Genomic DNA, 12,761 nt, shown 5'->3' with positions numbered 1-12,761 from the left:
GCTGATTCATATGTCACGTATTTTCTCGCTATCGCCTGGCGAAAACTGCCTGCCGCTAGGCGCCTCCCACACCATGATCCCACTATTTCCTCACTATCGCCTGGCGGGTGCGATCCCACTGCCAGGCGCCACACCAGTAATATACCTTTACTGGTTTTTCGTGACTTAGTTCAAGTTCACCACAAAGGTCTTGCACAATTACATTCTCAGATAGATGAAACCCATTCACATCATGTGTACAATTGTAAACTGGTTTATCGAATTAGACATACGTAAGTTCAACTAACCCAATACTCAATGTGCCCCTGCAGCTACTACCTCTATAAACTCTATTATTTACTTCCCTTCAAGTCCCGATTTTCCCCACTTACAACCTTACTTCACAACCTTCTTACTTAGGATTCACACAATTCCTACTATTTGACAATTCCTGAAATTCATAAAATATAACTTGCCTCTCGTCATCGTGTACATTCACTAACTCTGTACTGGTCTAGAACACAGGTTCCACACTCATGTTAGAATCCTCCCTCAACTACACCAAAATTCTCTTTCTCTCTTCACACTTAATTATCAACACTAACTCTGATTTTTTTATCATTCTTTCTTACATCCTATTACCCCTTTCCACTACTTCAGTAGTATGAAGATGGCTCCCTCCACCCATTATAGTCAGCAACACCCACGACATGTAAAAACACCAACTTCTAAGATGGCGCCTGGCGACAACGCCCGTGCCGCCAGGCGGTTCAAGTAAATAGGGTAGATTTCCAGAATTTTACAGCAGCTATGCGATCCTTCTTTCATTCTCCATCACTTCTCTCTGCATCCCAGAATTACCTTCCCCCTCGAATACTTAATCATGACATCACCCTCTAACTTTAACTCTAATAGTTCACAATGCGGTACCCCAATTCGCTATCAACACTGATTCATCTAAAAACTCTCAATCATAACCCTAAAATCATATTCACACTGTTTCATCAAAATCATCTACTAAATATACTGAATCTCAATAAAATACGATGTTACATCATCCCTAACTCACCAACCCATGATTTCCCTCCGATCAGAATCATGTTATAACACCCAGAATGACGAAAACCAAAACTCAGTCCCGCGTCGCCTGGCGGAAATTCATCACCGCCAGGCAGTTCATCAGAAAAAAAACCCAGAATGCTCACGAACCTTGAGCCGCCTGGCGGTACAGGGATTCACTGCCAGGCGCTGCTCCAGAAACTCCACAATACATGTTTAAATGGATGAGCCGCCTGGCGGCTAAGTATAGCCCGCCAGGCGGTTTCTGGAAAAATTCCAGAATTCAGCAAAACCATGATACAGACAATTCCAGAATTCAGCAAAACCATGATACAGACACAGAACATGCTTAAATTACATAGTATTCTCACACAATTCAGACCATACAACAAAATCAACGTAGAAAGTTCGTTCTCCAAAATTTCGTGCTCTCTCTCACTGATGTATTTTCAGCTTGCCAAACCTTTGCTTCCACCTCTATTCTGCCCTTCCACTAAAATGTTTCTCAACTCTTCAAATTCAAACCAAACCCAAAAATCTCAAAATTAAAGTTTAATATGAGTTCTCCAAGACTCGAACCCACAACCATGAAATTCCCCAAATCAATATCAAACCACTTAACCAATTCAGATTTCATGCTAGCAATCATAATTAATTAATTATTTAATTAATTAAATTTCACAGGTCTTACATGGTTCGCGCGTGGTCTTTCATCACGCGCACGCGGGCCGCAGCATGTTACCCCTTTTGCCGCTTGCTTAGAACCATCACTTCCTCCTAGATTTTTTTTTTCAAAAATATTAAAATAAATCCACGTTTCAGTGCCATGTAGGCGGGTCAAAAATAGGTTAAAAAATTCAGGTTAGAGTATCATTTTCCTTCTTATAATGCTATGCTACTATGATGTTTATTTCAATGAATTCAACAATATCATTTATGGTCGGCAATATATGTGGAGAAGCTAGTAAATATTGTATTAAAATTGGTATTTTTTTTTATTAAGTAGGTTACTTATTGCAATTTTTTTTACCATATAAGGGTGCATAAGATTGAAAAAGTGGGAGAAAACAAGTAAAGAAATAACACTTTTTTTCTTTTGTTGCATAGTTTGTGAACAAGGGAAATTGTTGGATTTTTTATTTTTTTCTGTTATGCTAACCAAGTAAATTCCTCTCAAACTTTATGTTTCTTGTAATATCTACGTCATGTACTTAAATAGCAATACTTAAGGGCCTATGTTAGGTATAATGAATATTATGTATTCAAATTCTTTACCTAGCAATGTCCACAAAAATAAAAATGCCTCTTTCAAAATTTCCATATACTTGGCTAATCAAAGATAATTGGACGTAATACTAGGGAGCACAACTTCCAAACACCATCGTTATGCTGAATGTTCTACTAGATCTCAAGGTTTTTTTGTTATAATTGAGAAACAATCATCAAAGCTTGGCCAAAATTTATATTACCTTAAAATTGTTCTTTGGATACTGAAATTGAAATTAAGCTGAAATTTTTCCCTATTTTAAATATTGACATGGGTTAGAAATCAGTTGCACACTACCTTATTCAAACTTGGTGTACTATACGTCACTTAGTTAAATAGGGTAAAAAGGCCAAAATTCCAACACAATGAAATTATATAATAATAATATAAAAATAAATTTCCTCTCATATTAATCCAGAGACAACTCATATGGTACATTATAAGTGCTAGACATGTCAGACTCAATTTCTTGTATATATCTTTCTTTGTTTAAGAGGCAACCCACACAACCTCTTGGGAGTCTTTCTACTTTTCAGGCCGGCGTCACTTCGCCTCCATCTAGTTCCTCCTGTTTCGCATAGCCAGGTGAGTAATGAAACGTTTACTGTTTAAAATTAAGAAGAGAAACAAAAAATTAAAGATTTCCAAAAATGAAACGGAAAGCAAAAAGAATAATTAAAGCATAAACCTTAGACCTCAAGAATGCGCAATGAAGGGAAAGACAAAATGGATGAAACCCTAACCCTCTGTTTGGATGGAGCATTTTAACAATGCTTAGAAATTTAAATGCTTTGTATTTGAATTGTTTGCAATTAAATTCCCTTCATTTTCTAAGTAACTTGTTTGAATAAAGAAATTAAAATATGTTACATTTCAATTTCTTGTTTGGAAAAAACTATTGAATTTCTTGTGAGATAAAATTTAATTTTTACAGTATTTATTTTAGGCTTAATTATGTTTTGAGTTCATGATAAATTTGGAAACGGGCTCGACGACCCAGATGGGCCGAGCTTACCCGACGACCTAGCCGATTTGATCTTACCTGACGACCTAGATAGATTGAGCTGACCCAGACAGGTTGGGTCAGCCCAATGATCCAGACAAGCCTGACGGCCCATATTTGCCGGTCGTGCCCGTCAAGTTCGTCAACCTGGCCCAATACGACCCGGCCTAACTCGGTCTGTCTAGGTCATTGGCCCAACTTGGCCCCATTAGGTCGTCAAGGGTATGAGGTTGAGTGAGAAGAAATTCAAATTCCACATTTTTTAGGGTATTTGAATTTCTTCTAATTTAGCTAATTGAAATACTTCAAAAAAATGCATGCATTTTAAATGTTTTTTAATTTCTCTATCCAAACAAAATATTTCATTACAAAGAATTTCAAATTCTCCAAATAATTGAATCACCCTCTTGAATTGATTCATCCAAACACACCATAAAGAGAATCCAATTGATAACCTAGGTGTGTATAACATGACCTCCCAAATGCAATGTGGATGAAATCCTAATAACGACACCTTTGCATCATTGCACATGCTCACCACCTTCTCAACTTAGCGCAATAGAGAATGAGAGAACAAACTGTCAAGAAATAAAAATGCTACAATGCCAAAAGGGTTGATCGCTATCTAATTACTCTTAGGAGTGAGAGTTTCAATGTCAATGGTAACACAACAAAGTCACGAGTGAAAATCGAAACTAAAAAACAAAGGCCCACCAGAAACGAAAGTGAGAAGGAAAATGGGGATCTTCTCTAGGTTTTCTTAAGAATCAAACACCATATTTCATAAAAGCTAAAATAAATCTACATCAACCTCCTTACTCAGTGGACACTTTTGACAAGTTAAGTACCATGTTCAAAGCTTAGTTTGTTGATCTCAAAACAGTGTTGACCATTTCTGTCACTTTGAAGTATATAGAGCAAGGAGAGAATGAGACCCTCAAACACTTCATGGAAATGTCCATTGTCGCGACAACCACGATCCCGTACCTCACCCCGTCTGTGTTCATTTTCTTTTTGATATGTGGGCCTTCAACTCGAACTGTTCTCTGACTCACTCTTCAGCGAATGTCGGATAACATGGATGATCTGAGGCAGCAAGCGTGCCCATATACATTGTCATTGAAGAAAATAGGCTAAAAAGAGCAAGCAAGCCCAACATCATGGTACAACCAGTACACTCTCTTGAATATAGTAGGGACATTGTATTGTGAGAAATGTAGTACCTAGAGCTTATCCATCTCTGCGAACCTCGACTGCCTTACCCAGAAGCCAACTCAACAAGAAAGTGTTCCTACCATCAAAGCATAAAACACACAAAAAAGAATGTCGGTATTTGAAGCATTTCATTAAAGAGTTGATCCACTGTAGTAACTTGGCTTGGTTCGTTCAGTAAGGCAACGACGAATGAGGCATGGGACGAGTAAAATGAGGTAGGGGCGAGTAGAATGAGGCTGAGGAAGAGGTTGTACGGACTTCATAGGCCGAGGTCGGGGGCAACTCGACCAACTCAATATGGTGCTCTAGATTCCTAGAACCGACTCCCAATAACCCGTTTAGGTTCAACAACCTATTCCACCTCCAATGCAACTTCAAGTGATCCAAAGTCAGGTCATTCAAGCACAATGCAACCCCTCTCAAGCTAGGCGTAGTGTCCATACTATTGTAGGAGGCTTTGATGGAGGGGGGAACCTCCCATGCAGCCCAAAAAAGATATCAGAGGAGTGTCAACTCAATGAGCTAGTTCCCACCACGGAGCCTTCCTCTTACAACCTTCACAGTCGTAGATTTTTGTATAGATGATCCAGATCAGGACGACCTGGTGGTTGCCACGACAACCATTGCTAATTAGTGGGTACATAAAATCTTAATCAACCAAGGAAGCTCGATTGATGTCCTATTTTGGCATGTCTTCAAGATCCTAGACATCCTAATTAACTAGATCAAATCTTATCTGAAACCTCTGCTCGATTTTTTCGGTAAATGGGTTCACACTAAATGGTACATTAACTTGTTGAGAACCTTTTGAATACTAGAGGCACATCATATTGTAATGGTACGATACCTTCTAGTGGAAGTCGATACTTCCTACAACATCCTGATTGGGTAGACGCTGAATAAGTTCAGAGCCATTGTGTCAACTCCACACATGGCAATGAAGTTCCCAACAAAGGACCACTCGACCATCATTATCGTCAAGGCAGACCCCAAAGAGGCAAGAGCCTGCTACATTATAAGCTTGAAGGTAACACTATATTTGTTTCCTACAAGCTTGGTAGACACCAAATATTCACCCAAAGCGGTAAAAATAAAGCAACTCGCCTTATTGCAGATATAGCCACAAAGTGATAAATAGTGCAATCACGTAGGCCAGTGTTCACAGATCACTAGCAAAAGATCCAACCCAGATGACAACACTTTTGACCTAAACCTTAGGTTTGATTTTCCAAATGACGATCGACCTCTATTTGATGAACCAATGCAAAACTACCTCTGGGGAACCAAGCATTCCTAGATCACAAAGGTCGACACGAACATAAAGAAGTTAGTCCATGACCAGATAGAAGAGGTCCTCAAACAGAACGCAAATCTCTTTGCATGGTTTATAGTGGACATGTCAGGGATCAACCCTAGATTCTTATCCCACAGCTTGTCCATTCTTTCACAGGCCAAACCTGTGGCCCAAAGAAAGAGAAAGTTCAAAGAAGAGTGTTGAGAAACTATAAAAAATGAGGTAACAACCCTCTTTGAAGCTAGTTTTATCAGAGAAATCACCTACACTATGTGGCTCGCCAATGTCGTCATGGTAAAGAAGGCCAGCAGCAAGTGGCACATGTATGTCAACTACACAAATCTTAACAAAGCATGCCTGAAAGACATATCTGTTACCCAACATTGATCGTCTTATAGGCAAGATAGTAGGGTAAGAGTTGTTGAACTTCCTGGATGCATACTCAGGAAACAACCAAATTCGGATCTACCTATCTGACGAGGAGCAGATGAAACTTCATGAGAGAAAGGGCCATCTTTTGTTACAAAGGCATGCCCTTTGGTTTGAAGAACGAAGGCGCGACCTACAAGAATTTGATAGATAGGGTGTTTGTCGATCTCGTTAGAAAGATAATGGTTGTTTATGTAGACGATATTGTCGTAAAGTCTACACTTGCAGCCAACCATCCAACACACAAGGTACACTACTATAATATGAGATTGAATCTAGAAAAGTGCTCTTTTGATGTAGGTGGCGACAAATTTATGGGTTTCATGATAAACCAACGAGGAATAAAGACTAACCCAAACAAGTGTGAGGCTATACTTAGCATGACTAGCTTGACCAACCTTTAGAAAGTCCAAAGTTTGAACGATAAACTAGTCTTGGTCTCTATTTTTTGTCATGTCTGGCACAAATGCAAGACCACTCTTCAAACTATTGAAAGGAGCTTATACATACTTCTAGATCGAAGAATGTTTGACTATGTTCCAGCAGCTAAGGAGGGAAGTTGTCGTACTCCCCGTCATCAATAATCCTCAACCAAACCAACCTTTGGCGCTGTACTTAGCTATATTGCACTCAACAATTAGCTTGGTCCTCATTGTGATGGAAGGCAGAAGCAATAATTAGTGTACTTCACAAGTTGGACTCTCTAACGAGCAGAAGAACGATACCAAACCATAGAGAAGTTGTTCGCAACACTGATATTCTCAGCTCGGTGATTGCATAGATTATCCTAACAAGCAAATATTATAGAAACCAGAATTAGTAGGATGTATGACGTCTTGGATGGAAGATCTCTCTGAGTTCGAGCTCACATATCAAAATAAGGGACTGATGAAGTCACAATTCCTAGCATATTTTCTCACCCAACTCCGAATCAAAGGGAAACAACTCGCATGGCGGTCTTTAAGTGTTTGTGGGTCCTCCAATAAGAAAAACAGTGGCGTTGACATTATTCTAGAGGGGCCCAACAACCTCATTCTGGAACATGCCATCCATTTTAGCTTTAACATGTCCAATAACCAGGCAATATGAAGTCTTAATCGTCGGGCTATAACTAGCCCATGAGCTCGGAGTAAAGAAGTTATACTACTACAACGACTTGAAGAATCTTTTAGAATGATTTGATGAGTTCAAGATCAACCATGTTGTGTATGCTTATCAGCATAAAGAAACTTGACCAACACCAAGCTATGACCGAGAAGAAAAATGTGAGATCTAATTCGCCTCATCGAGCTAAATGCCCCCCATCATGAGTTATCTAACTTCAGACGTGTATCCCACCGATCCAATAGAAGCAAAGTCTATAGGTAGGCAAGCGACATTCTACTCCGTGTAGAACAAAGAACTTTTCAAGAGAGGATTCACTACCCCCTCCTCAAATGCTTGGATCAAGAACATAGTTAGTGCGTAATTGTTGAGATGCACCAAGGCACACGTGGCATGCATTTAAGAGCTCGATGCATGGCTGCATGAGTACTCAAAGTAGGGTACTACTGGCCGACTTTGAGAAAGGATGCTCATGAATACATCACGAAGTGCCAAGACGGACAACAATTCGATTAAGGATGTCAACGAAGTGGGTAGGGTAGGAGTAGTAGCTCCCCCATACCCTACTCGCTAGATAAATATCTGCCCCATACCCATTCTCATATCCATGTGGGTATTCGATATGCGGGTACCCACATATATTTTTAATTTCCACGGGTACTTGTGGGTATTTACAAAAAAAATTTAAAATATTTAACAATATATTTTAATCGTAAATTCAAATAAAATACAATACATAACATTAAATCTCAAAAAAAGTCAAAATAACCCATTCAAATAGTATTGACTGATAGTTTACTAAGAACTGATTTTTTTTAAAATTCATTGATAAAAAATAACCCATTTAAAATTAATTTTTTAATCATGTTTTTTTGTTTTTTATTTTAGTTTAAATTAGAGTATAACGGGTATATGTATCCATGGGTATAGATACTATGATAACCGTACCCGTTCCGTTAACATACGAGTATAAGAAATACACGTACCTGTATCCATATACAATATTTATTTCCTACCCGTTGCGAGTTTTATCCGTAGGTACCCACAAGTACGAATTTTTTTGAAATCACTAGTTTGACTCCTTATGTAACACCTCAATCGGATTTTACTTGGTAAAGTAATTATAATTGAAAATAAAATTTAATTCTTCTAATACCATTCTCAAGGGCGGGAAAATTCAAGACTTAAAAGCGTATGAATTAACATTACCTCATAATTTATTTAATACAACTCAACAATAAAAAATCACATAAAGAAAATACAAAATATTTCAAATCGTGTTTTCTTTAATAAGATTCCCCAAGCTAGCCCTCACTTCGGCTCTATGCCTCACCATCATCGCTTGGAATAACATATGTTCCCGTGTGACAAGTTACACAATCATTGTCAAACACAAATAGAAAGAGTGAGCTCAACAGAATATAAATATGCACAATCCACAAGAATACCTCACCCAAAAGCAATAACTTTTCACTTACCAAGACTCAAAACTTAAAGACCTTACCACACAAGGTACCAATGCAGCCATAATTTCATAACCTATATGAGACTAGCACATCTAATCATATCATGCACATACTCGACCATGGTCTTAGGGATTCCATATGCTTCCAAGAACCTGCCCGTTCGTGGACCAACTATACGAACCTCCTTGCTCGTAGTTCAACTCTACGAACCTCCTCGCTTGTACTTCAAGCTATACGAACATTCTCGCTCGTAGTCCAACACGCGTGAACACCAACTGTTATGAACCTCCCTACTCATAATAGCCTTAAGTGTGAGCATGGAACATACAAACCTCCCTACTTGTATCCCCACATAAGAGTACATCCAATACGATCCTCCGCGTCTGTATTAATTACGCGATTCTAACTCTATTACGAACCTCTACGCTCGTAATCCATGCAAGCATATCCCAGACCAAGAACCATCACCACGAGGCATGCAAAACTAAACACAAACACACACTACCACTGCACTATCGCCTGACACTACCTAGGCGTCGCCAAACAACATTGCAATATAGATTGCATGGCGGTCTCAACTCGCCATCGGGCGACACCTGCTCCAAGACCCGCTGGTTTCCTCTTATCGCTTAACGGCCTCCTTTGTGCCGCCAGGTGTTATACCAATAACGTGCAACCACTAGTTTTTGCACCAAAAAATCAGATTTTAACACCTCAAACATCTCATGCGTAAGTCCAGATTACCAAGTTACATATCTATACATTACACGTGAAACAATTTTACATTATCACTCAACATATGCATCCTTCATGTATGTTTATATAGGATTTGCAATTTGAAACCATGCCAACCCTCACCTTAAACTATGAATAACTGTAAGAGCCGTAGAATTTAATTAATTAATTAATTAATTAATTAATAAATACGGGAGGGGAAATAATTATGACATTAAATTATGGTTGGTATGACGTGGAAAAGTACTAGCTCAACTGGTTGAGAGTACTTAAATTGTGTGAGAGGACTTGGGTTCGAGTCCTATGTATGCTAACTTTTGTGTTATTGTTTTATTATTTAAATCTATGTAATTATGTTCTGGTATGATATGAGGTCTGAATTGGATTTGTTAAGCATGAAACATGACTTGGTTGAATTGGTGGTGTAATTACTTTGTGATTGAATGGTTATGGGTTCAAACCTTGGAGAACTAAACTAAAAACATTATTTTTGGCATTTTGGCTTTGAATTGAATATGAAAGGTTGGGAAAAACCCTAGATAGTTGAGAGGCAGCCTTGGGTAGCTGAAAAACAGATCATAAAGGTCAATTTAATGGTAGTTAACAGTACCATTAGGTAAATTTCGTTTTGGGTAATTAAACTCTACTAAAAGCCAAGTTTAAAAGGGTAAAAAGTGGCCATAGGGAAGGTTTTGGCAAACTGAAATAGCAACCTGAATTAGAGCACGAAAATCAGAGAGATTGGTGAGGTTTGAGTAAGGTTCTGGTGAGGTTTGAGTGACCACATCAAGAAGGGGGAGACGTAGTGATCATTGGAGTATCTCAAACAATTCAATTTAAGCGAAGGAATTCCAGGTTAGGGAGGCTGGTCTCCGCTTTTGACTTTGTTATTATCTTAATTCTCGAATAATATGTTAGTCTTGATGTATGATCATTGCTGTTCTGGTAAAATTCTGGGTTCTGGGAAATTTCCAAAAACCGCCTGGCGGGCTTTGCATAGCCGCCAGGCGGCTCATATGTGTGTGTGTAATTCTGGGTTCCTGAAGGAACCGCCTGGCGGTGAAACCCTGTACCGCCAGGCGACGCAAACCTGTCACTGTGTTTCTGGGCGTTCTATTGAACTGCCTGGCGGTGATAAATTCCCGCCAAGCGATGCGAGCCGTTGAGCTCGATTTTTCTCTGTTTTTTTGGGGTTTTGGGAGGGAATGGATCGAGGAACTCGAGGAGGAGTGGTACCAGGGACGATTAAACTTGATTGTTTGTGTAATCCAACGAAATGCATGGTCTGATTTGATGAAACAGTGTAATGAAATGGTTAGGGTGAGGGTACTAGCAGATTGGTAGGATTAGGATTTACAGAAGTTAATTGTAATGTAACTGGTTTGTTGGAAATTAGACTATGTAGTGCAGAGTAACATTATCATCGGGTTCTTGGAGAAAATGGGTTGCGAAAGAGATAAGAGAGCCTTCAAATTTGAAGGGGATCATTACGCAGGGGCTGTGAGACTGGGAAATGCCCAGAAATCCCGCGGCAGTGAGACTTGGGTGAGTGGTCGCGTGGAACAGTGAGGGTAGTGGCTGTATTGGAAAGCAAGTTGGAGGGTGAAGAGGAAAGATGTGAGGAGAGAGTATAGGAGGAGATTATATGATTTGGAAAGAACGGAAGGATAAGATGCAAACTGCTGGAGGTGTAATGGTTGTATAGAATAAAAATTAATGTCGCACTAATGAACCTGAGGTTCGATAAATCAGAATTCTGTGTTGGGTAATAACGACTGAATGGGAGGAACTTAAAGTTAATTGATAATGCTAGCTTTGGATCCTGAGAGTAAAGGTAGTTATCGAAATGGTGATAGATATTGGCCCTAGTACTACTATATTCATAGCTGGATAAATCAGAGGTAATAGGGGTAGGAAATGCTTGAGGGTACGTCTCATGTGTTAAATAATAGAGTTAAACCATATTACTCTCTTATAAGTAGCGGTAGCAAACCCAAATGAAAGTGTAGAATTTGTGTAATGGGTTAGCTATTGGGAGTGAGTGTAAGAGGATTAGAAGGAAATTACGTAGTGACGTTGGCTGAATTGAGTCATGGTGTACTCTGGTTGAGCAATCTAAAGATAGTACTGTGCAACATATTGATATGGCGCCTGGCGGCAGGGCTGAGACCGCCAGGCGATAGCCAATACACAAGTGGCTCTAGAGTGAGTGGCGCATGGCGGAGAGGGAGATTCTGCCAGGCGAACGGAGCAACAACAGTGACGTCCAGGAGCGTTGGCGCCGGGCGGTAGCGACTTAACCGCTAGGCGGTGGCGATTAGGATCATGTGTTTTGAGGCGCTTAGCGCCTGGCGGTACGCGACACCCGCCAGGCGGTCTGGGAGCTGGCAGCGCCTGGCGACACGTGTCCCTTGCCAGGCCATTTATACTGCTGCAGCTTTGAATTTCATTTATGAAATTGTGATCTACAGTGCGTCTAGTGATGCTTTAAGGGTGAGATTGCTGGTGTTCCTTGAGTTGTGGCTCGGAACGTATCCCTTGAGTTGTGGCTCGGGATAGGGGTTAAGCACGTGGTATTCCTTGAGTTGTGGCTCAGAATAGCATCTCTTGAGTTGTGGCTCGGGATGGCGGATGAACACGAGGAACCCTGGAGTTGTGGCTCGGGTTGGCGAGTGTTGCCGGTGTGAGTGTGCTGGTTGTGGCCAGTATAGATGGGTCCAGAGAGATTGCCCTCCTTAGTTGTTGGCTGACGAGTTTGGTAGTCTTGGGACGATGCGGACTTTGTTCGTATATGGGAACTCTATCTGGCGTTGCGGTGTATGATCCGTAGCATGTTTTCCCGCACGTGCTCTATCGGTTGTGGCCGATAGGTATGGCAGCAAGTCACCTTGAAGTAATCCTTAGTCGTTGTAGAACACGAATAATCTGATTGGAGGTCAGATGGCAGAAATTAAAGAACTGGGCAATGTGATATGTTGATGTTATGTATGATATATTGTGTTTATATGCTTATATTTCTGCAACTTTATACATGTGATTTAATTGTTAAGCTCACCCTATCTGCGTGTGTTTGGCGATGATCGTGTACGCGGTACACGGGAGCAGATGTTGGTGATGCAGGTGGCTCGGGTGCAGCCTAGTCGCGGAGAGGGGATTGACTTGGGGAAATTATTGCGTTTATTCACTTGTTTTTGAAAACATATGTAAACC

The sequence above is a fragment of the Vigna unguiculata genome, chromosome 3 (genome assembly GCF_004118075.2).
Source record: "Vigna unguiculata cultivar IT97K-499-35 chromosome 3, ASM411807v1, whole genome shotgun sequence".
Taxonomy (NCBI): domain Eukaryota; kingdom Viridiplantae; phylum Streptophyta; class Magnoliopsida; order Fabales; family Fabaceae; genus Vigna; species Vigna unguiculata.
This window is presented reverse-complemented; position numbering follows the sequence as displayed.